We start from the raw sequence: 26,256 nt of genomic DNA on the forward strand, positions 1-26,256 counted from the left end.
TAGTTGCAGATTTATTTTTGTTAATCCTTCCATTCAGTTTGAACTGAATTAGCTCATGATCACTTGAGCCAAGATTATCCCCTACAACCATTTCCTCTATGAGATCCTCATTACTCGCCAAGACCAAATCTAAAATGGCATCCCCTCTAGTCGGTTCAGCAACTACTTGTTGAAGGAATCCATCAGCTATCGCATCTAGGAAAATCTGAGCCCTATTATTATTACTAGCACTCATCCTCCAGTCTATATCTGGGAAGTTAAAGTCTCCCATGATCACACAGTTTCCATTAGTATTTACTTTATTAAAAACATTAAAAAGGGCTCTATCCATATCCAAATTAGATCCCGGCGGTCTATAGCACACCCCAAGCACTATCCCAGGGGAGGCTCTAATAGCTTTCTTCCCCAATTTAATTATTGCCCAGACAGACTCAGTCATATCCATTTCATCGCTTCTTATTTCTTTACATTCTATCTCATCATTGATATACAGTGCTACTCCACCACCTTTACCTTTATTTCGGTCTTTCCTAAACAGCACATACCCTTCAATACCTGTAGCCCAGTCATGACTACTATTCCACCAGGTCTCTGTTATACCTATAATATCTGGTTTCACTTCCTGCACCAGTAACTCTAGTTCCTCCATTTTGTTACCTAGGCTCCTTGCATTAGTGTACAAACATCTTAATTTTTGCTGTTTGGCCTCACTTGCATTCTGTACCCTATTAGGCACGGTTATTTTACTACCAGTATAACCTATTAGACTTGTATCTACACTGCCCTTCCTCCTACCTACAGCTGTATCCACTCTTACTTCATTTTCTTTCCACTCTATGCTAAATTCTGGCGTGGAGATTACCTGGACATCTCCCAACCATCTCCCCCAAATTCCTAGTTTAAAGCTCTCTTAATCAGTTGTGCCAGCCTCCATCCTAGAAGTCTATTTCCTTCCCTACTCAGATGAAGTCCATCCCGAGAGAACTGTCCTCTATCCATGAATGCCTCCCAATGGCCATACATCCCAAAGCCCTCCTTATAGCACCACTGCCTAAGCCATCTATTGATAGTCATAATCTTGTCACACCTTTGTTGCCCTTCTCTAGGAACAGGCAGAATCCCACTAAAGATCACCTGAGCCTCAATTTCCTTAAGCGTCCTCCCCAGCCTAACATAGTCTCCCTTAATACTTTCCAGTGAGAATCTAGCCGTATCATTTGTTCCCACATGAAGGATAATTAGGGGATTCTTTCCCGCTCCCTTTAGAATCCTTTTTAACCTCAGGTCTACATCCCGTATCTTAGCACCTGGAAGACAGCACACCCTCCTATTTTCTGGATCAGCTCTGGTTACAGGCCTATCTATTCTTCTCAATAAAGAGTCCCCAATCACATAGACCTGCCTTTTCCTAGTGACGGTGCTATTCTCCAGTCTATCCCCTGTTCCCTCTGGCTGCAAGTTTTTTCCATTCCCATTCTCCCTTGTAATCCTTTTTAACCCATCCTGTATCCTCCTGGGGCTCATATTTGGTGTAATCTCCATTAACTCTTCCCCTTTTCCTATAGGACTAACCGCTCTTCTCTTCTTCCTTGCCCTGTCACCTTCAGTGACTACCTGCTGAGCCCCTTCTTCATTTTCCAACTCTGCAAACCTATTCTGAAGCTCTATTTCTCCTTCACTAGCCCGTCTTTTCCTCTGCCTAGTTCTTTTAGTCACATGCTTCCACTGACCACTTTCCTCACCCAGTCTCCCCTCAGAATTCCCTAGTCCTGCTTCCATCTGCAAGTCTGAGCTTTTCCCTTCAGATACCTCATGTCTTTGCTCCATAATCTGCTCAAACCCCTTCCTAAACTCTACCAGACTTTCCACCTGCATCTCCAAACCTCTGATCTTTTCCTCCATCAGCTCTATCAGACGGCATTTCATGCAGATAAAACTCTTACCAGGTGCCCCCTCCAGGATCATGTACATACCACAGCTTCCACATCCAGTCATCTTCATTGTGTCATCTGCTACATGGGTCACTCCCACTGCCACCTCTGAATCTGTCATAGCCTTCCCACCTAAATCCTGTTAATCTGGGAAACACAAACCACACCAAAACACCACCACCCACAGCAAAACCAAACCCCACACAAGCACCACAAGACAAACTCCGCTTTCAAACTCCCACTCAAACGCCCCTGTTTACAGCTCTGTTTGCTAGCTCCTGTGCTGCTGCAGCTGTCTGTGCTGCTGCCTGACTGGCTGCTACCTTTATAGGACCCCTAGTCAGTGAAGCCCCGCCCCCTAATCAGGGCTCAGCTTCTCTCCCAGCACAAAGCCCCTACAAGCCTCTACACATACAAATACTACCAATACAAAGCCAAACAAACACAAATACCTTCTCCTCCAACAGAACTCCCACTCAAACGCCCCTGTTTACAGCTCTGTTTGCTAGCTCCTGTGCTGCTGCAGCTGTCTGTGCTGCTGCCTGACTGGCTGCTACCTTTATAGGACCCCTAGTCAGTGAAGCCCCGCCCCCTAATCAGGGCTCAGCTTCTCTCCCAGCACAAAGCCCCTACAAGCCTCTACACATACAAATACTACCAATACAAAGCCAAACAAACACAAATACCTTCTCCTCCAACAGAACTCCCACTCAAACGCCCCTGTTTACAGCTCTGTTTGCTAGCTCCTGTGCTGCTGCAGCTGTCTGTGCTGCTGCCTGACTGGCTGCTACCTTTATAGGACCCCTAGTCAGTGAAGCCCCGCCCCCTAATCAGGGCTCAGCTTCTCTCCCAGCACAAAGCCCCTACAAGCCTCTACACATACAAATACTACCAATACAAAGCCAAACAAACACAAATACCTTCTCCTCCAACAGAACTCCCACTCAAACGCCCCTGTTTACAGCTCTGTTTGCTAGCTCCTGTGCTGCTGCAGCTGTCTGTGCTGCTGCCTGACTGGCTGCTACCTTTATAGGACCCCTAGTCAGTGAAGCCCCGCCCCCTAATCAGGGCTCAGCTTCTCTCCCAGCACAAAGCCCCTACAAGCCTCTACACATACAAATACTACCAATACAAAGCCAAACAAACACAAATACCTTCTCCTCCAACAGAACTCCCACTCAAACGCCCCTGTTTACAGCTCTGTTTGCTAGCTCCTGTGCTGCTGCAGCTGTCTGAATGATTACCCATGGGTGCTATTTTGAGCCTCCGTACTAGAGCTAATGACAGGTTTCAGAGAAGCAGCCGTGTTAGTCTGTATTCGCAAAAAGAAAAGGAGTACTTGTAGCACCCTAGAGACTAACAAATTTATTTGAGCATAAGTTTTCAAGCTTATGCTCAAATACATTTGTTAGTCTCAAGGGTGTCACAAGTACTCCTTTTCTTTTTGCATACTAGAGCTGTCTGTCATCTTGCCCTGCCTGCCTGAACCAATTCCTTTCCCACTGAGAGGCACCATTTTGATTTAACGTTCAAACAACATTTCTAAGAGGGCAAAGGGGCTTTTTGATTGTGAGATAATGGCAGGTGAGCTGCTTTGAGGGAGGTGCTGCAGCAAGTTACGGCGGACGCTAACCGCTATCAGGCAAACATTAGCTTTTTACTTCTCCAATAAAGGTGTCTGATTGAAAAATAAATGTGCACTATCTGTGTCAGCTTTTGGCCCAAGAAATGTATGCTTTTGAAAGGTGACTGTTTTCTCAATCCAAATCTGCTGGCTGCCCAACTTTCCCCTCAGTCAGTTTCTTCTGTCTGATGACACTGCTGAGGCTTACTATTTTCTGCTCCATCTGAGTTTTAGTCCCCCTTTTAAAGTTTGCATTCAAATCATGGATGAAGAGCACTTCCTTTCCAATGCCATGCAGCATCACTTATGTCTGTGGATGAATACTGGGGATATTCAGGGCTTGGTCTTCCAAACTGCATGTGTGCTATTGTGTGCTTAATTTGTGTGAGCAATTACCATGATTGCATGTGCAAATATCTGCTCTGAACACCTGGCCCTTTGTGTTTAGCAGCATCGACTATACAGATAGCCAAACTGGCAGGCTAATCCAAACTGTGCAGGCTAGTCCAGTAGTATAGTCATGCAGGGGATGGAGAGTTTCTTCCTCAGTCGCTATCTCCTACCATACTCCAGCAGTGCCTGGGAATGTTGTAAAGGCCACATGCTGAGAATTTAGCTCCTGCCACACTCTGTTTGTCTCACCAACAATATCTCTCGCTGATTAAAGACATGAGTGATGGTGACTTACTGAGGGGTTCCTGTACAGGTTAAGCTGAAAGGATAGTGGGGCATGGCAGGGGGAGGGTATAAAGGAAAGGGAAATTTAAAGGGGGTCCCAGGATTTTAACAAAGTCAAGAGGTGGGGAGAAGGGGACATTATCTATGAAAGTTGGGGCCGTGAGGGCAAAGGCCATTTCAAATAGACCAAAAGCAACAGACGCAAAAGCAGCTATGATCAAAGTAAATGTGTGAGAAAGTTCAAATAGCAAAGGAAGGTGCAGTAAAAACCCCAGACAAGTGGTTGAGATATGAAGGAGTCAGTTATTCCCAAAGATGAAATTTGTTACTGTTTCCCAGAAGGGACAGTCTGGGACCCTCCTTGTAAAGTCTCTTGGGCTGGTTTGCGTGGTTTCTGTATTTTTGGTGACCTTTTCTTTGCTACTGAGTGACCTCCCCAAGCTCCACCCAACTGCCATCCAGATCTAGTACAATTCCTCAGGAACTAGGGTCTTTGCATGTGGTGAACCAAGTTCAGTGTTGAAATCTGCAGCAGGGTTGGTAGCTCTGGGTTTGAACTGTGCTTCTTATGAAATCTTTTACCTTTTTCTAAAAAACAGCGTCACTCCTCACAGTCGTCTACAGATGCTTTGCATGATTGAAACTGTTTGAGAAGGCCAGTGATTGGCTCCTGTATGCAAAGTGCCGAAGTGTGCATCAGACATGTCCTTTGCTGTCTATACTGGTTTCTGGTAGAATAGCAAGTCAAGGTCAAGTTCTTGATCCTTATCTTCCCGGTGCTCAGTGGCCTGGATATCTGAAAGCACAACTAAAGCTCTGTGGTGAGGACCACAGTTGATAGCTCTGCTCTTCCAGCACAGTGGAACTTTCTACCATAAGGGCACAGCTCATACGGGCAGGAGCCAGGGCTTTCTCGGAGGCCTGTCCCAAACAGTGGAATGAACTCCCACAGGAACTAAGGACCATCACTGACTTTGCCACCTTCCGCTCCATGTGCATGGTGCATTTCTTCACTCTGCCTTCTCTAATATAAACACAAGCCAATGTGTACTTTTAAAAAAAAACCCTCCCCCTAAACCAGAACCCTACCAAAACAAAATCTACTCTGCACACACAGTTCTTCTCCTGGAGAGAGGTGCTCAGATATTCCAGTGAAGAGGGCAATGAATTTATATTGGCTAAAACCACAGTAATTTAGAGGAAAGGTAAGGTAGGTCAGTACTTTGATGATGGATGTTTATCCTTCACATGCATGTCATTGAGCTCTGATTTTAATTGCCTTTGGGGTCTTTGAGAGAGATTCAGGAAGAAATGTTTCCCTGCGGGACAAAAAGGCAGATGAATTTGACAGCTGCTTAAAGTGGAACATGCATTAATTTTTAAAATACGTATGTGTTTGATAATTTACTGTTTTTAATCTATCCTCAAAAATTCCACTACACTGGAGCACAGTGAAGTAGTTATGTTGTTCGTACACTAAGGATTGCCAAATGTATCCCTGCCACAAAATCTCAGGTCCTCACTTCCCGGAACTCTTGGGCTGATGCATTGATACCTGCATGATTGGGCCAGGGAAAAGGGGGGGCTGGGAGAAGAGAAGAGGAAATGGAGGGGGAAATGATACAATAATATTTTCCCCTTTGCAACCTGTTAGTGAAATGGGATTTCCTGATGGGAAACATTCACAAGGGAGTGGGGGAGGGGAAGAAAAGCTTCCTTTCTTAGGATTTCCTCATCTATTTAATGGACTGTTTTATCTCTGATTGTTGTCTCTGGTTGTTAGCTGTGACTGCACAGGCCTGCCTTGTTCCCTCTGTCTCCCTATCTCCTCTTGCCTTGACACACCCAACTGTAGGACCCATATTCCCATACACTCTCTGTTTTTCAGTAGCCTTAGTGGAGACAACGTTTCCTGCTGCAAGAGAGTAGGAAATGGTCTGATGTGCCTGCTTGTGCATTAGCCATTCTGGCCTCAGCCTCTTCATTCAGTAAATGCATGGCAAACAGATATTTGAACACCACAGCAAAGCCATTATTTGAAAATCGGATTCAGGATTTACAGCAGTGGTTCTCAACCTATTTATCATTGTGGGCTGCAACCACACAATATATATACTACTTGTATGGCCCTGAGGATATCACATGGGCCGCAGCTGTGTGCTGACTGGGCCACAAGCAGCCCATGGGCTGCGGGTTGAGAACCACCGATTTACAGTATTCTTTAAAAACATTTGCTACCCATGTTTGACAAACTAAATAGCCACTGTTCATGTGACTGGCTGTTCATGTGGCTGGCCTGATGACACAGGCAACTTGTTTGCAATGAAGGAACTTGAGTTACATGAAGTCTTATGAACTCTGAAGCAAAGGCTCTGGTAGAAGGTGACGAAGAATTGAACAAAACTCAGAGAATCTCGTTCCCCATCATGAGTAGGCTTCTGGATTTAAACATACACTTTCTAGTACTTGAATGCCCTGCAGACACTCAGTATTCAGGAGTTAATGTGGGGTTTTATGGTTTAATATCAGTTTAGTTCTATATTGCAACAGAAAAGGAAAAAAAAAATCCCTTCCTGAATGGGGATTATTGTCTTGGTTTTGTAAATATGTATTTAGCTATATTTAAAATGTGTGTTAGCAACCTCTTTTTTGAGTTATTGCATTCTCTCCTGTAAATATGTATTTAGGGCATTTTTAAAATGCAGATTATTGCTCTGATTATGCAAATTCAGCTGTAGACTGAAAATGCCAATTCCATTCTTTTTTTTTAAAAAGTGAGTGAATTTGATGCATAAGAAACTAATGAACTAACAGCAGAGTGGAGCATATTTAGGGCAGGTGCTGTGCAAACTTTCCCGAGCAGCTTTTCCAAGATACCTAATGCAGTAATCTTGCTATTCCAGTCCTTGCTTTTTCTTGGGCAAAGAGCCCTTTCACCATTACTGTCAAAGGTGATTAGTCTAGAAACTACCAGACTGGTATTTGGGGCATACTTGACATGTTTTCTGCATATGATAATCTGGACCACAAGGGTTGCTCTATACTTTTTCAATTTCATCCACTTCAATCATTTAAATATTAAATATTTAGGATGTCAGTGGAGTTTCACCCAGTCCAACAAGCAGAGATTTTGATCCTTAATTTTTTTTAAATCCTACTAATCCCTTTCCCTCAATAATATCTGGAGGCAGTGCGTTCCACAGGTTAATTACACTGGTGGATTACAAGAATGGAAGGAAGCAGCTTTGTCATTTTATATAGCTTACTACAGTGCCCAGCTGTTTCCTGGTAGCTTCTTAATACAAGCGGACATGTTGGGAGCTACCAACACCCTCTTTTGGGTCTCAGTCACACTAACACCTATTTAACCAGCTTCTGGGTAACAACAGCTGCATGCGGTATTCAAACTCCCTGATCACCAAGAAAGATACTATTCTGAGGGTGGAGAAAACAGTAGTATCTGTAGGGGTTCTGTATTTCCAGAAATAAAATATATGATGCTTCAAGAAGTAGTTTCTTTGTTGATTCCTTGAAACAAGGAGGGAGTGAGGTAACTTGGAGTGGAATTGGCTTACCTACTCAAAGAAGAAGCTGCTTGTCAGGGGCCTGTTCAGCTAGGACCAACTGCTGCCCTGCTCCCTGACTAATGTGACTGCTAGGCAATCAGTAAGCCCAGCCGCGCTGCTTTGGAACTGATGGAGTAGCCGCAGCACCCAATAGCTGCTGGATCCGCAATCTGGCTTATAAGCCTGGCACCCACAGTAGAGCATTGGCTGCTCAAGATGTACCATGCCTGTTGCTGCACTTGCCCTTCTCCTGCTTCCAGCCTGCTCCTTGTTCTTGTTCCTGCTCCGTTCCTGAATCTTCTCCTGCTCCAGTTCTTGTTCCCCTTCAGATTCTGACTTCCGGCTTTGATCCTCAGCTCCATCTCTGACCTAAGACTCTGGTTTATCCTCTGGCATTTGGCTTCTGTCCCTCTACTGACCCTCAGTTTGTTTCTGGACTCTGCCCCACTAGACTCAGCTCTAACCGATAACTCTTGTTCCAACCACTAGGCTTGACCGCTGACAGCCTGGTACCCTACAGTTTCAGCAGCAGCCATCGCTCTGGTATGGACACCACTAAGGCCAGTTTTTCTCTAGAGGAGCTGATGGAGGCCATACAGAGCTTGCAACACGGGGTACACCCTGCAGGCACAGAATGCGGCATAACGAGCCAAGATGGCTTCATCAGCAGCTCTGGTGCCAGTCTCCCAGGAGCTGAAGGTCCTGCTGCCAAACAAATTTAATGGTTATTGTGGTCAGTTCCAAAGCTTTCAAAACCAGTGCCAGCTTCTGTTCTTGCTACACCCCCAATCATTCCTCACAGACAAGGCCTAAGTAGGGCTCATCATTAGTTTGCTCATTGGGGAGGCATTATCCTGGGCCTCCCCTCTCTTGGAACAGTCTAGCCCCCTCCTGGGCCAGTTGGAGCAGTTCATTCAGGCCACTTTGGTTATCTCCCACTGCACCTGAGCTGCTGAAGCTGCCCTCCTGCCCAATTTGCTGCCAAATTCCATTGCCTCTCCACTGACACCAACTGGAATGAGGCTACACAACGTCATCAGTTCCAATTTGGGCTGAAGAATGATCTAAAAGATCAACTGCTGTGGGTCAGACTGCCACCCCCCTCAACGATTTGATTGACCTACGTGTTAGACTTGATGACTGCCTTACCAAGTGTTGCCATAAACATGGCCAAGCCCCTTGATCCCTGATGATGCCCCATCTTCTGACCCCTCAATTGCAAGACCCCACTCCAGGATGTGGAGCTCATGCACATCAGCCAGGCCAGCCCATGCCTGTCTCAGGCTGAGAAATGCCGATGCTGAATTTTGGGGCTGTGTCTGTATTGTGATGGCATTGGACACTTCACCTCGGGATGCCCCACAAAAGTCAGACCAGCTTCAGCGGTGGGAAATGCCAAGTTCTAGCCCCAGTAAGGGGTCCGTGCTGGGCCAATCTCTTTCCTCCTCCAGAGACTCTTGGCCTCCATATGCCTCTGCCAGGATGGCAGTAACTGCAATCCCAACCTTAATGCACCTCCAACTGCCATTGCAGCTACTACTCCTAACAACCCCAGTGGTCCATCTGGAGGCTTTGATTGATTCGGGGGCTTCAGATAATTTTATGGACCAGGATGTGGCTAAAACCTATGGAATCCCTACCATGCATAAGAATTCCCTGGAACTGGTGAAAACTATCAGGGGGTCACTTCTGGCCTTAAGGTCATTACCTTTCAGGGGCACTGGGAGATCCTTCAGTTTGTGTTGATTCAGGCCTCCCACTCTCCGGTCATTCTGGGACTGCCCTGGCTCTCAGGACCATGGCCAGGGACTTACTTTTATCCAAATAAGTAACCAGCCCAATGCATGCTGCTTCTTGCCTGCCCAGATGGGCCATCAGCTGCAATGATTCACCAAACTGAGCCAACAAGACAGAGGTATACTATATACATTTCTCTATTTCTGCTAAGGGTATTATAAGATTATGGCTGGGATAAGCGATATGGTTATGTGTTTCTTATTTTCTTAGCACCTTAAGGGCTAGATTGTGCTACCCTTAGTGGTGCTAGTCAGCACTTACTCACATATTCGTAGTCCCACAGTGGGACCACTTGTCACAGGAACTGCTTGCCACAATCTACTCATCACTGTTTGTTTGCAGTTAAATTCTCCATGAAGAGAATTTTTCCTCCAGTTTTACACCACTCCCCTCTAAGCCTAATTCATACTTTATCTTCCTATATCCTAGGAGGTCTGGTCTACACCTAAAACTTAGGTTGACCTAGCTATGTCGCTAACGGTGTGAAAAATGCACACCACCTGAGATATGTAGTTAAGCTGACCTTAAACCCAGTAGAGACACCATTAGGTTGGTGGAAGAATTCTTCCATTGACCTAGCTACCATCTTTCAAGCAGGTGGGTTTACTATACCAATGGAAAAGTCCCTACCATCACTGTAGCAAGTGTCTACCCTACAGTGGTGTAGCTGCAGCAGCACTTGTAGCATAGACATATCTGAAGGGTTAGAGCTCCACTTTGAGTCTAGCCAGAGGATCAAAGGTGAGAAAAATGAAGTACTCCTTCCATTCATCCCACGTCCCAGCTCTGTGCTTCCACGTACTTAGAATGTACTCTTCACATTACTGGCACTGGGTTTCTCTAGTGAGCATATGTTCTTTTGTCTTTTTAATGAAAAAAGGAAAAAGAAATGCAAGAAACTAAGGAAAGTTATTTTGTTTTAAAAAAGCAAACATTATTGGTTCGTTTTAAAAAGAAAACCTACAATAATATGTTCTTTAGCCTTAGAGAGTAGGGCTTCATGATAGTAGTTATTCTATATGGTTTTCCATCATCATTGCCATATGTTGTGTTACGAACTCTCACAGCTTCATGGCTTTCTGGACAAGCCTTAGATGTTTAACCGAGGGAACTCCCCTTTAGTTTTCTCCTCTTCAAAACAGTCTGGAAGGAATTATTGTTTTTTAGACATAGCATTTGGCAGAGGGGGAGGAGTCTACGGCAGTTCAAGACCTGGGGACAGCTCCTCAGGTAGTTTAAATGAAGCTATGATAATGAATACCAGCTGAGGATCTGCCCATTGGGTGTGGCTCATTCTTCCCTTTTGTTACTCTTAAAGGACTGCTGGGATGCTTAAATTAGTGGTGGAGAGGGAGAAAACAAGAGCAACACCACAAGCCAGGGTTCTTGCAGTTTTGAGCAGATGAGCATTGATGGGACTGCTTTCCATTCTGGAGCATTTCGATACAGCTGCCGTCGCCAAGACGAGATACTTTATGGGAATACAGTGGGAGATGTTTTCATTGGAGGTTTGTATTTTCAGACAGACGGTCCCACACACAGAGAGAGGCTGGGTTTTGTATTATGAAAGAGAATATTAGATCATGGGGATGGCTGCTTTAATTTTTAATTTGCACTGTCTCAGACAGGATGAAAAAAATCTAAAAAAAAAATCCTTGCTTTATCTTTCATAAGCAAAATATACATGTTTTAAAAAAAAACTAGAAACATTAAAGTCCACTGACTTTGAGGAGTTTTCCTATCAACTTTAATGGCTTTGGATCAGGCCCTAAGAAAGTACTCTAGTGAAAACATTAACAGTGATAACTCTTTGTTTTGAAAGGAAAAATTGTGGTTGCCATGTGGGCTCTTCAGTGAGAGGCCTTGCATTTGATTTTTGTCCTTGCTAAAGATCTTGGAAACTTACCCTCCACCTTGCACAGTCTCTTCCTCTGCTTTAGTGTACTGACCCTCTTATCTCTGGTAGCTTGAGTTCAGATGTCAGCTGGGAATTCAAGCTGGCTTTGGTATTCAGATACAGATCTTGAGACATTTAAGTCTAACTACCAGAGATGTTTAGCCTTGGGGAAAAAAATCCTCTTAATGTAGTCCCTGCATGTGATGGGGAATGCAGCGTTGGGGCTGTGCAGGGTAGTCCGAGGAATTCACAGGGTTTATTTAATATTTATTGTGCATCTCCCTTAAAATGATTGTGATTTGTTTCGTTTTAAATTGACTGCACATCTGTGTGCCTGCATTTTTCTAAGCCCCTGCTGTAGTCCATCTACTTAAACTTAGATGGGGTCAAACACTAAAAACTGTAGTATGGGAACAATACTATATTGAGGGTAGCTGGACAGGCGGCCATAGTAGGTAGGTCCTTTCTGTCTCAATTCTTGTAAGGCAGCTGTTTTCAAACTTTTTGAGCTGAGCTTACCCCCCCCTCCATCCCACCCCCCCCGTTGAGTTACAATTTTTGGTTGTGCCCCCCCCCACCCAGACAGAAAGAGACACAATACCTGCCCCTCCCCACTCAGGTTTTCAGGGTGGGGGAAGGTGTGTGCGACGGTCTCTGGGGGCGGAGCCAGCACTGGGCGTGGAGGCTGCCGGGGTTGGAAATTGGCGTGGATGTTGACACTGACCCACAGGCTGGGTGACCCGCTGTGGTGAGTCAGGGAGTTGAAGTGGCACTTCCTCCTTGAGCCTCACCACATGAGGCTGGCCCGAGCCACCTGGCATCACTGCTCACCCCTCCGAACGTTCCTCTGTCCCCCACTAGGGGAGCTGAAAATCTCTATTTTAAGGCCAGATTTTTAAGAATGATTCAGCACCCAGAATTCCAGTTGAAGTCAATGGTAACTGTGTGTGCTTAGCAGCTGTGGAAATTGGGCCAATTCTAAATCTCTGTTTATAAGTGGCATTATACCCCTTTTGGGCAAATATTCTCTGTTTTTGAGTGCTTTTTTTTAACCTTTTGAGCTTCACCCATCACTAATCAGACCACAGGTTTGATAAGTGAATGGGAAAGGAGAGAAGTTGTTTAACATTAAATAATAATACATATTCAGAGATACCCTGCTCCATTTAACTCAATAGTTTTGCCATTAATTACAGTGGAGCAGAATTCACCTGTTATTTTTAATGGGAGCTATGTGTGTAATTAATCTACAATCTGATGAAAAGATAAAGTGTGGGTTTGAAGTATATAGGTTTTTAGGGAAGGGGAGTGCTTCTTAGTGGTTAGAGTAGGTTACTGGAAGTCAGGACATCTGGGTTCTATTCCCAGTTCTTCCCCGACTGACTCTATGCAAGTCACTTAACCTCTCTGCCTCCGTTTAGTCTTCTGTAAAATGGGTGTAATGTGTACTTCCAGGAATGTCATGAGACTTACTGAATGTTTGTAAAGCCCTTTGAGAGCCTCAGTGAAAGGCACTATAAAAGTGAAAAGTACAGGCCAAATCTTGCTTGTCTCATTCATACAAATAGCTCCACTGGAATCAATGAGACTATCATGTGAGTATGGGAGCAGAATTTCATCCTGTTATTAGCTCAGACTGCTGCAGATCATATTTGTCTAATCTAATCTAGCACTTGCATATCTCCATCATCAGAGATGTTATCGGATTGCCAAATCAGCTAAATTGCTACGCTATCAACTAGTGAGTCATGTCAAGTACACACACAGAAACCTATTCCTGAGCATTATTAAATGCAGTATTCGGACTGATCTACTGGTATGTGCCGATTGCCCATCTGTTCTACTTACGGGGGAATTATCTTTGGAATAATGCTACTGAATTAGAAGTAAGAATCGAAGATGTGACTAATGGCTGCCAACTGGTGTTTGTAAACACTAGGGATTGAGCCAGTTTGGATGAAGCAAGGACCCAACCTAATTTTCTCTCCAGACTGTAACAAAACAGTCTTGGGTTTGAACTGGGTTAATTAACTTTTATTTTTAAACATTATTTTTATTTTCATGCACCTTTACACTTGCTGGTTTTAAGCAGGAGTTAAGTGAGAAGTTGATCCCGTACGATTTGTAGCCTGGTTGGAAGCTGGAAGTACCAGAAATCTACTGAAAAGAAACTTCTCTGATCAAATTCCTCAAGGCATTGTGTGTTTATGGGTGAAGAGAAGGTGCCACAGGGAATACTGAAGTTGATTGGGAGGTCAGTGGAGAAAGAACTTGTTTATGCCCAATTGGACAGGCTCAAAATGTTGATGCTTACCTGGATTGAACCTCTAACTTTTTGCAAGTTTTGCCATCATTTATACAAAGGATTGATGGCCTATTTGATGTAAGAGTCTGTTACCACAGAGCTCAGTGCTGATAGAATGATAGCTCTTTAGTGAGACAAATTACGAGGAAGGAGTTGGGAAGCTCTTGGAAAGCTAGTTATCTCCAACTGTTATAATTGTAGTGCAGGGTCTCAATATATTACACAAACACACCCGCCAAAAAAAATCTGTCAGTAGATTTTGTATAAACTGCAGACACCTCACTGTCTCTGGGACCTCAAAAATGAATGAAGCTGTTTGGTGGCGGATATCTGACCAGGAATGACAAGTTTGTTTTCTCAAATTATAGCTGTTAGAATTATGTCATGTTACAAGGACTCATATAAATATGCTGGGTCACATTTTGTGGTTACCAAAATGCCAGAATAAAGATGCATCATGAAATAGAATGTACTCCCTGAGAATAGGGAGAAAATAATTTTCATTCCCAAAATGAAGGCATGGTGCTATGCCAATGTCCTTGAAATGGTTACGGACACAATGCTGTTCAGTTTAGTCAAGTTCCGTTAAATCCCATTTGGAAATGATTTGAGAATTATTTCATTTCATTTTTTTTCAAGATAAACCTGTTTTTGTGTTTTCATAGAAACCCTTTTGAAATTCCTTATTGCACAGCTGTGCAAATCACATAAAATGGGTCACATGACATGCTTAGCACATCCCTAATTAATACACAGTGATCTAATCTTCACATTTAATACCAGCTAGTAAAGGAAGTGATGGCACCCATTGTAATAATATGATATTAGTAAATAAAGTCCTTACAGCCAACAGCATGTTAAATTCCTGAATGGGTGATGAAAGTTCCAGAATATCCAGAGCCTTTCATGTAATTGCATAATGACATGGGCTGGAACTCTGCCTACTAGCATCCATTTAATTAGTAAATAACACACTAGCGGGATTGCTTATCGTTAAACATACCCATAAAGAGGGTGGTTGAAGGCTCTTGAGTATGTTACAATACCCCTAAATAAAATTGTGCGGTAAACTGGAAAAGTGGTAGTCTAAAGCAGTGTGCAACTCTGAAGAGTAAAGTATAGATGTATTTTCTCATTTATCACATATGGTTTAGTTATAATTCTGCTTCTTCCTCTATTAGGACAGTATACAGTAAACTTAACATTGGTCTATTGCTTTTGAACAGTTGGAAGAGTTTGTCATCTTCCAGTGACGCAGTCACTGTGTCTTCCCCTTTAATGAAGACTCGTAGCAAAGCCTGTCCAGCTCCCACCCAATACAGGATGGTACCAATACACCCAGAGCCACCAGCTGGCAGAGTTCACTCCACCACTCTGGGCATGGAGCTACTGATGCTTTTCAGTGGCTGAATAATTTAAAAGCACGAGGGGTGGGAAGCAGCAGCAGTAGCCCATAGGAACCATGTCCCTACAGAAACTGAGTTTCAGTGATTTGGAGAGAGTTCCCAGTAAAAAACAAAATTTAAATGGAATAGTCACCTGAAAAGTAACTCTAGCATTATCTTAGACCTAGTGCCATCCTCCCAAAACAGTTACTGGGTACTTTCACAGCAGATGCACCAAGTACCCCTCAGTTGCCTGTCTCCAGCAAGCATCTTAATATCAGCTCAGTGCTTTTCCATAAGGGTTTGTGTAGCTGAAATAGAACTTTCTTGTTTTTATGAGGCTGTTGCAGAGAATCCTGATCTGGGATCCCTGACCAGTTAATACTATAACTTTGAGGTTCCTACCCTACAATTCCCTCAAATGTCCTAATTTGGTTTCCAGGGGGAAAATAAAGAATGTTCAAATGTCAGAAGCTGGTTTCAGAGAAGATCACATTTCCTTTGTGAATGTTAACCATGGGGATCTTAGGTTGCTGTCAAGACTAGGCCAAAGCTGTCCAGAAAGATGTTTGGGTCACTGCAGATATTGCCAAAGCTTTGGTTTCTGCAGATGACTGTACTCTTTCGATTTTACTAGTTTTTTGAGAGTTCATGAGAGTCAGAGAGTTCAGAGGTCAAAATGCTGGTTGCTTGGGAGCTATGTTTCTAGGAATTTGAGGACGGCAAGTCATAACTATGTCACCATTGTAGAGCAGGGAATTCTCAAATGGGCTATAAAAATTGAAACAAACAAAACAAGTATGAATTGAGTCTATGGTGTGTGGAGCATGGTAGCTCAATTTCACCATTATAGTGCAGGGAACTTTAAGAATTTTCATGTCATATAATTGATGCATGCTGAATCTTGTATATAACTGGAATGGAAGAGAAGGAGACCGGTGCATACTTTATACATTTTCATCTCTCTAAAAATATATTCTCCACTCTTCTTTTATAAAAGTAGATTAGAAGTTTGAAATTTGGATCTGCTTCTTCATTATGTTTCCTTTTCTCTTTTACTATCTTAGGCAGTGGCTTATTATTATAGATTTTCTGTGCTGTTTGCCATTACTATTTCTGAGAGAACATTTAAATTACGTGTGTGTGTGTGTGTAATCTTTTTTGTAAGAGGTTATAAAAAGGAAAGCTGACAAATCTTAATTTGGCCTGCCAGCCTTGACAGATGGTCTGCATTAGGACCTATACAGCACTGTATAAAGAGTACTTTTAAATATATTTATATATCTGTCTGTCTAGCTTAGGTACTTTTCTGTCACGCATTAGCACTGTATCTGAATGCCTAACAATCACTGGTATATTGCTTCTTATGACACTGCTGTGAGGCAGGACAATACTATTATCCCCATTTTACAGCTGGAGAACCAAGGCCCAGAGTGACTTGTTCAGGGTCACACAGGAAGACTTTGCTAGAGCAGGTAATTGAACCTGGGTCTCTCAAGTCCCAGGCTAGCCCCTGCCCCATCCTTGCTGTTCTTCTTACAGGCGGAGCTCTGTCGTTAGGACCTATTGATTTTGAAAATGAGACAGCGCGCACTCGCTTAAATCATTGTTTTAAATGGAACCTGTGCCACAAATCTGAACATTGCAGCAGCAGGGCTGACCGTGCGTGAGAGACTCACATTGTTTCTCCATTGGAATTGGATCGTCAGCCCACAGTCAGGCCGAAGCAGTTTCCGCAGTCTCCTCTCTCCACCATCTTGCTTTCCTCTTATCCATTTCTTTGACCCTTCCCAGGCAGATTCTCAGTGCTACTACTATTATTATATATGGCATAAATAACACTGGCATAAATAACACTTTCCTGATATATGAGAAGGCAGATCCCTGCTACAGAGAATATACAGGGAAGGCAAGGGAGTAGGGGAATGGATGTAAGGTAAAAAAAAGTGATTGAGCAATTCAGCTGGGACAGGACTCGTTAGTTCCAACAAATTTATTTCTTTAATTTTTCATTTTGTAATGATTGCACTAGATTGTGAACAAAATCAAAGGATGGGGATAAGTTAAGAGAACTAGCAAGGGTGGAATTATCGACTAAAGTAGAAAGGAAGAAAGTCTGGCTCTACTGAAATCAGTGGGAAAACCTCTTTTGACTTGAATAGGGCTAGGATTTCACCCAGAGTTTTTAGGAGAGATTCAAAGGCAGAATCCAAGGTTGCATTGACTTGAGTAAAAGTTTTGGTGTTTTTGGAATGCAGTCCCCTACTCTTAACAAAATACATTTATAATAGGCATGGACGTTTTGCCACTGCAGCATTTTGTTTCACATAGAATGTGCTTTCTTTTGGGTATTGTATCCCATTGGGTAGCAGTAGACATTTAGAAAAATAATATTCCGCAGCCAAAATGGCAAGCATGCATTTAAATGTATTCAGAACAGCCATTCATCTTTGCTTGATTTATTTCTTTGAATTCTGAAGGCATATGCTTGTTTCGTCATGCTGAATTCCCTTTTCTCTCTCGTTCTGAAAATACAGAAAATAGGCATTTTTGCACAAAAAAAAGTTATAAATGCAGCCCTGGGTACATGTGAGCATCATAAACTAGTACCATGATTTTATCACCCATTCAGAATATCGTGGAACAAAAACAGTTGCAGATAAAACCTAGACATGTGTTTACCTTTTTTGGTGAAAATATTTTTACCACAAAGCAAAACATTTTCACAGTATTTTCTGCATGGTTAAGGATGCAATTAGTTACATCTGTGACGCATATTGTATACTTTTTATCATAAAATTCATCTCTCTCTCTCTCTCTCTCTCATATCATCTGTTAATGCTTCACTAGAAAAACTAATTATGGCTTTTTAATATGGCCAGACATGCCATATATGGGCTTGGTCCTGTGCCATGCAAACCAGTGGGAGTTTTACCACTGACTTCAGAGGGTGCATGATTGAGCCCGGGACATGTCAGTGCAAATGGCCTCTGTTAAAAGACTGACTCTGTTACGAGCTCAAATTATTTTTGTTTTACTCATAGTAACTGTTGAAATAGTTTGTCACTAATAGAGGTCTTAAATTATCATTTTAAATTATGTTAAACTACTCTCATTATCCTAGTAATAATGAGCAAATGCATGCAATGAGTTACATAGAAAGAATTGGAGTACTTGTGGCACCTTAGAGACTAACCAATTTATTAGAGCATAAGCTTTCGTGAGCTACAGCTCACTTCCTCAGATGCATATCGTGGAAACTGCAGCAGGCTTTATATATACACAGAGAATATGAAACAATACCTACTCCCACCCCACTGTCCTGCTGGTAATAGCTTATCTAAAGTGATCATCAGGTGGGCCATTTCCAGCACAAATCCAGGTTTTCTCACCCTCCACCCCCCCACACAAATTCACTCTCCTGCTGGTGATAGCCCATCCAAAGTGACAACTCTTTACACAATGTGCATGACAATCAAGTTGGGCTATTTCCTGCACAAATCCAGGTTTTCTCACATCCCCCCCACCCCCATACACACACAAACTCACTCTCCTGCTGGTAATAGCTCATCCAAACTGACCACTCTTCAAGTTTAAATCCAAGTTAAACCAGAACATCTTGGGGGGGGGGGGGGTAGGAAAAAACAAGAGGAAACAGGCTACCTTGCATAATGACTTAGCTACTCCCAGTCTCTATTTAAGCCTAAATTAATAGTATCCAATTTGCAAATGAATTCCAATTCAGCAGTTTCTCGCTGGAGTCTGGATTTGAAGTTTTTTTGTTTTAAGATAGCGACCTTCATGTCTGTGATTGCGTGACCAGAGAGATTGAAGTGTTCTCCGACTGGTTTATGAATGTTATAATTCTTGACATCTGATTTGTGTCCATTTATTCTTTTACGTAGAGACTGTCCAGTTTGACCAATGTATATGGCAGAGGGGCATTGCTGGCACATGATGGCATATATCACACTGGTGGATGTGCAGGTGAACGAGCCTCTGATAGTGTGGCTGATGTTATTAGGCCCTGTGATGGTGTCCCTTGAATAGATATGTGGGCACAATTGGCAACGGGCTTTGTTGCAAGGATAAGTTCCTGGGTTAGTGGTTCTGTTGTGTGGTATGTGGTTGTTGGTGAGTATTTGCTTCAGGTTGCGGGGCTGTCTGTAGGCAAGGACTGGCCTGTCTCCCAAGATTTGTGAGAGTGTTGGGTCATCCTTTAGGATAGGTTGTAGATCCTTAATAATGCGTTGGAGGGGTTTTAGTTGGGGGCTGAAGGTGACGGCTAGCGGCGTTCTGTTATTTTCTTTGTTAGGCCTGTCCTGTAGTAGGTAACTTCTGGGAACTCTTCTGGCTCTATCAATCTGTTTCTTTACTTCTGCAGGTGGGTATTGTAGTTGTAAGAAAGCTTGACAGAGATCTTGTAGGTGTTTGTCTCTGTCTGAGGGGTTGGAGCAAATGCGGTTGTATCGCAGAGCTTGGCTGTAGACGATGGATCGTGTGGTGTGGTCAGGGTGAAAGCTGGAGGCATGCAGGTAGGAATAGCGGTCAGTAGGTTTCCGGTATAGGGTGGTGTTTATGTGACCATTGTTTATTAGCACTGTAGTGTCCAGGAAGTGGATCTCTTGTGTGGACTGGACCAGGCTGAGGTTGGTGGTGGGATGGAAATTGTTGAAATCATGGTGGAATTCCTCAAGGGCTTCTTTTCCATGGGTCCAGATGATGAAGATGTCATCTTCAAACAATTCAAACAAGGTGCAAACAATTCGATGTTTATTGGGGTGAACTTCCAGCAAGCATGATTCCAGTTTCCTTCCTTAGTATCCTCCTTCCCAGCTCTGACACCACAGAGCCTTACAGCTGTGTCCCTGTTCCCATTCCTACCCTTAGCCAAACATGATTCCAATTTTCTTACCCCCATTCCCTGTTCCCATCTCCCACTTTAGCAAAACATGATTCCAATTTTCTTACCCCCATTCCCTGTTCCCATCTCCCACTTTAGCAAAACATGATTCCAATTTTCTTACCCCCATTCCCTGTTCCCATCTCACACACCCACATGCCCACCCCCCACCCACACCCAGTCACTTCCTCATTGACTACAGATTATATAGTAAAACTTGAGTTCTGCTTAGCTATACCTTAACCAATCATTTTCCTGAAATTTAACTAACCAATCCTAACATATTGTAACATGATTATGTAACCAATTATATCCCACCACCTTAATTAGTTTACACCCAGCAAAATTAATTATACAGCAGACAGGAACAATCACAGAACCAGACAGAGATTATACAGACAAACAACAGCAAAGTGGGAACTATAATGAAAAGACAATACAGAAGTGAGGATTTCACATCCCAGCTATTGATAAGTGAGTTCCTGCCAGACAGGATGCCATCAAACCAAGCTTCCCTCCACATTTTCTAGGCACCTCCCCCTCTCTGGAGGTGACAGGAGTACAATCCTGTCCTGATAGTGCCCAACAGCACCTTATTTCATTGTGACTAGTTTGGAATGTGAGGATGTGACTGTTCGCTTCCCAGCTTATGGCTGCCTCTGCTACTTAGCTAAAGGCCTTAGCCTAAGAACAGGGCCTCAAACTGTGACAGTAAGAGAAGGCCCTTACACCAGCAGACAGTGATTTTGATTCTCTCTTTTATACAAGTGATAAAAATACACCTAAATTCTTAGAGTATAGGCCTTTACAGACAGGCCTGAATATCTATATCCTAACAGTAACCTGGGGGAAAAGCAGGCTTTACTATCCAACATTCAGTGCTTAATTGGTGCCAGAGCTTGCCAGGGCTGAGTCCTGGCACCTCTGTGGTTGGCAGTTCATAGCCCCGGCATCTCTGGGCTTGCTGCATCAGTTATGAATGTAAACAAAATTGCTTGAGCCCCAGGCCTAATTGCTTGAGCCCTGGCACCTCTAGGTATGTGGAACGTAAAAAGTAAAGAACAGAAATGGAAATGTGCACAGGTATTTGATCATGGAAATAATGAATTTTCTGTGGTGAATAGGTACACTTCAGAACAAATATTCTTGGCCTATGGTAGTTTTCACTAAACTAGTCAATATATAGATAGTTCAGCCATGTTGGTCGGGGGTGTGGGGGAAGTATGAGGGTGAGGAGAGATTTGGCATAAAGAAAATGCAAAGATATGCTGGGAAAGTTCCTTTAATGTTTTTTCCTTAGTCTGTCTCTCTCATTCTTTATTTATTCCTTTACACTACTAAAAATATCACTTACTTTAAAACGCTAGGATAGTTTTAGTTCATAGAGACTGCATATGGCCGTGGAATCCTGTAGATAACTCCAGGAGAATCACTTCGTCGCCGTCTAATATGGTCCTTGCAAGTATCTAGGTCATTATATCAAGAAATGATCTTGCCAAGGGTTTTCTCATAAATATGGTGCAGAGTGAGATTGGTATACTGATGGTATACAACCGTATTTCTTGCCTGATGGACTCTGTAAGGGATTGTCCATAAAATACGTAAAACATTAGAGGGTGGGTGGGTCCTTAATTATGTGTGCTTGTTTCAATATTAAAAAGTGTTACAAGGGGTCGGGGGAGTCTTGACAACCACCAAAAAGTGTGTTAAGTAATTTATGGGCAGCCCCTATGTTGTCTTTTCTCTGGAGAAATTCCTTGACAGTATTGCCAGTGGGATGCAGAAGAGTTACCTTGTCCTCAGCCTCAGGCAAATAAAGTCTTCCTGCTGGATAGAGGCTGTATCTGTGACTCTATGAGGCTGTTGTTATGAACAGACTCACTCATCCTTTATGTCCCCACTTGTTAAAATTAGTTCAGATGTAATGAGTCAGGTTAAAAATCTTGGCCTCACTTTTGACCTTCTCCTTTCCCTAGCAAGCCATGTGCGGTTAAAAAGTGAGTTATCTCTATCCTCAGTTGACCATTCTGTGCATGCTGCACCCTAATTTACTGACCTCACAAAACCAATGTGGGGATGTAATTTCCTGCCAGGTCTCGCAGTAGCACTTCTCTGCTTCTTGCAGCTTGTGCTAAATGCAGTTGCATGTTAGCTCATGGGCTTGAGCTACTGTGACTTTAAGATGCCGCTTTAGTTGGTGGCTTTTTAAAAAAAAGTCCTGAATGGTGTAAAGCCCTGTAATAATCAAAAGCTCCGCTGAATATTGGCTAGATGGAATCCATCAGACTGTATCTAGTCTTTAGGAAAGCCATAATTACATCTTAAGTTGGTAGCCAGTCATCCCTTTACTGTGCTGGGTCCTATGAGAACTTAATCACTCCCATTCTTAATGCCTCTCCTCCAACACTGAGAAATACTTTAAACCCATTTTATTTCAAGTGTATTTTAGTTTGGCCATTGCTGGGCCTGCTGGATGCCATGTTCGGCCTCAAGTTGAACTACAACCTCCATATGAGCAGCATGGCTGTATCTTAACCACATTATTGATTCTCACAGCATTTCTCCAGTGAGGTGTGTAAGGAAACCTGGCTGTTTATTAGATGATCAGTTATGTACTATACCAAAAATACCAGTTTCTCTCAGTATTTTGCTTATCTCAGCATTTCCTAGGAGGATTGGAGACCTAGAAGAAACAATTCTATTGAATGTAGGAGGGCATGCTCCACCACTTGATATCCTGAGTCCTAAATTTGAGGGAATGCAGAAGTTTGCAGTATCCGGGCAAACACCCAAGTCAAGGGACACGGCACTGAAAATAGTTCTAAAAACTTTAAACAGTATGAGATTCAGCTTTTGGTTCTGGCCAACAGATGTGGGTGCCTAAATTTAGGCTCCTCAATCCTTATCTGAGCACCAGTTCAGAAATGCTGAGAATCCCACTGAAGTGTGTGGTTTCAGAGTGATAGCTGTGTTAGTCTGTATCAGCAAAAAGAATGAGGAGTACTTGTGGCACTGTAGAGACTAACAAATTTATTTGAGCATAAGCTTTCATGGGCTAAAACCCACTTCAGTGGATGCATGCAGTGGAAAATACAGTAGGAAAATATATATACATGTTTACCCCGACATAATGCGACCCGATATAACGCGGGTTCGCATACAATGCCGTAAAGCTCTGACACGCTGCTCTGAGCAGTGTGTTAAGGTTGCCAGGCCGGGCTGGGGCCGAGGAGTTGAAAAGGGGCAGAGGGTCTCGTGGGCGGTCAGGGGCTCCCCCCCCAAGGTCTGGGAGGTAGGAGCTGTGTGAGGGCACTTTTGGGAGCCTCGCAGTCCCAGAATGGCCTGGGGGATTAGCGGGGGATTGGGAGAAGCCCACTCCACTTCCCTCGCCTCGGCCCCAGCCATGTCGCTCGGGGGAGGGGGCTTGGAGGCAGGCATCCCCCCCCGCACTCATCGGCAGTGACGGAAGCGGAGCAGCCTGGCCCCAGCTCCCAGCCAGCTGGCCCCAGCTCCGCCAGCTCCCAGCCGCGGCGCTCCGCTTCCCGCCGCAGGTGACCTTTCCCCAACCCCCCAGCGACACGGACGGGCTGGGGCCGCGTCGCTCCGCTTCCCGCTGCCGGTGAGTGCAGAGGGCATCCTTTCTCCAACCTCCCCACACTCATTGGCGGCAGGAAGTGGAGCAGCCTGGCCCCAGCCTGCTCACTCCACTCCGCCAGCTCCCAGCGACGTCCTTTCCCCAACCTCCCCGCACTCACCGGCGGCGGGAAGCGGAGCACCGTGGCTGGGAGGTGGCGGAGTGGAGCGGGCTGGGGCCACGTTACTCCGCTTCTCGCCGCTGCCGGTGAGTGCCTGTGGATAGGGGTCGGAGCAGTCGGGGACAGGGAGCAGGGGGGTTGGGTAGGGGGTGAGGTCCTGGGGGTGATTAGGGACAGTGGGTCTCTGGATTTAGGAGTCTACCTTACGGTACTTAGTGTTTCCAAACTTTGGCCAAAGCCCAGTTTCTTGCTTTAACATCTCTGACATAAATAACCGATAACATCCAGTGCTCCATTTTATCATATGTGGAAGTAGCCATGGGTCTTATGACAAATGTCAGATGAGGAGCAGTTGAGAGGTAGATAAGTACGTGTGTGCTACTTCATCCTAAAACTGATTAACAGTAGCATGCCCCCTTCCCTGCATATAATGCTGTAGCATTGTCACAAATGTTGTTGAGTCCTAAAATTCATGTAAAAGAACAGACCCATACAAATCCAAAAGGTACCCAGTGCAAACTGGCAAAATCCAAATGAACCTTCATTTCCATAGGCATGGTGTACATGCAAAAGAACTTCAGTTAATTTCTTCTCATGGTGTGCAAGAAACGTACTTAGAATGGGGCTTGTGTATTTTTTAAAAAGGCTGAGTGCAGTAATATTTTAAAGCTTTTTTTCCTTCTTCTTTCCTCTAGGCAGTGTGAATAAAGTGAGAGACAAAAAGCTCTCTATGCTGTAAACTGTGATCTAAAAACTGAGGGGGCTGATATGGTGACTGTTGGCACATGTTGTAAATGTCAATTCCATGTTGGAATCATTCCAGAAGTGTGGGTTCAGTTTGCGTGGTCCCTTAGTCAGCCAGCACCTCCGATTGTTATAGACTGAAAACAATGCAAGGGGCACGGGTGGGTGACAGGAAGTGAGTTCACATACTTGCAATAGTATGCGGTGCCATCACCTTTATTGTATATTGTTCTCAATTGTGTCCCCCTTCTCCACCATTTAACAAGTTTTATTTACAAGGCAAAAATGGAAGTGTTACCAATGTAAATACAACACAGACCACTGTCTTCACAAGGCACGGCTTCAAAGTAGCAGTGGTATAGTTCAGTGACCCTGAACCCAATAGAGCTACTAATTGAGGCTCTGGCTCTTATCCTCCATTTTGTCTAGGTCTAAGAATTAATTTACAAATGGGAAGATAACATTTTTATCAAGTTTGGTTGTGCCTTTCAGTTAATCATGGTGGCAGGGGTGCTGGAACAATTTTTATAGTGGGCGTGTTGAGAGATATTGAACCAAACTGTAAACCCTGTCGAGCCAGGGAGTGTGGCAGCACCCCCAGCCCTCCTAGTTCCTATGCCTGGTGGAAGTGTGTGGCCTTTTGTTTGAGGTTAGAAGTGCAGTAGCTTTTAATATGTTGTTTACCAGAGAGGATTCTGCTCTTACGCCACCTTAATGTGTTTTCCGGTATCGTAAGATGGAAGTCATGTCCAAGTTAAGCCATTTTACAGGAGTATACCTATGAAAAGGTGAGACACATACCATTGTTTCTTCTTCTTGGTGTAGGAGGCAAATTATTTTATTTATTTATTTATTTGCATTATTGTAGGGCCTATGACCTTCTCATAGATTTCATGGGTGGGAAAAGATGGTAGATATGATTCCTCTATTGCCTGTGCTCACCTTTACATTCTTGTGCTAAATTTTATCTAGGACTAGATCAGATTTATTCAAATAATAAAAAGATGAACAGTTAGACAACTACGAGAACAGGATTCTAATATGTGGGGGTACATCTACCTTACAGGTAGACCTGGTCAGAAATTTTCCTGTGGAATGTTTTTCATTGGAAAATGGTGATCTGTTAAAAGCAAACATTTTGTAGAAACATACTGCTTTTGATGAAATTTTGTTTCAATCGAGAAATTGGAAATGTACTGCAATAAGCTTGAAACATTCCATTTTGACCTTTTTGGAATGGAGCACTTTTTATTATCCTTTTCAAAACGACTTTTTGTTTCAATTTTTCAAAAACTGTAGATAATATTAAAGTCCCAATCAGATTGCTGTGTTCCAGTTTTGTCAAAAAGAAACCTTTTGATTGAGCTGAAATAAAATCTTTTTTTCCCCCCAGAATTCTGATTTGGTATGAAAACAAATTTTACAATGTCAGAAATTCTACCTTTCAACCAGCTCTGCTTGTATGATATCTTCTCCCACCCCCACGCTCTGAGGGCATTCATGTCACTGATGTAAGTGGCAGTTCCCTGTGGTTTGGGGGAAGAACATCTTCAAAGTTTATATGTTGGGGTTTTTATGAGAAGAGCACAGTCTGATGATATTTTGCACAGTCACAGCACGTGGAGTGTGACATTCTTATTGGGCACAGGAGCAGGGAAAAGAGAACTAGGG

At 43.5% G+C, this 26,256-nt stretch overlaps 1 protein-coding gene across 4 annotated transcripts in view; it reads left to right on the plus strand.

The window, feature by feature from the left end:
* The window catches only part of NHS (NHS actin remodeling regulator), a 344,832-nt gene that overhangs the window by 184,389 nt on the left and 134,187 nt on the right, over positions 1–26,256 (plus strand). The gene's annotated exons all lie outside the window — the stretch shown is intronic.

This window comes from Lepidochelys kempii, chromosome 1, assembly GCF_965140285.1.
Source record: "Lepidochelys kempii isolate rLepKem1 chromosome 1, rLepKem1.hap1, whole genome shotgun sequence".
In the NCBI taxonomy this organism is placed as follows: Eukaryota; Metazoa; Chordata; order Testudines; family Cheloniidae; genus Lepidochelys; species Lepidochelys kempii.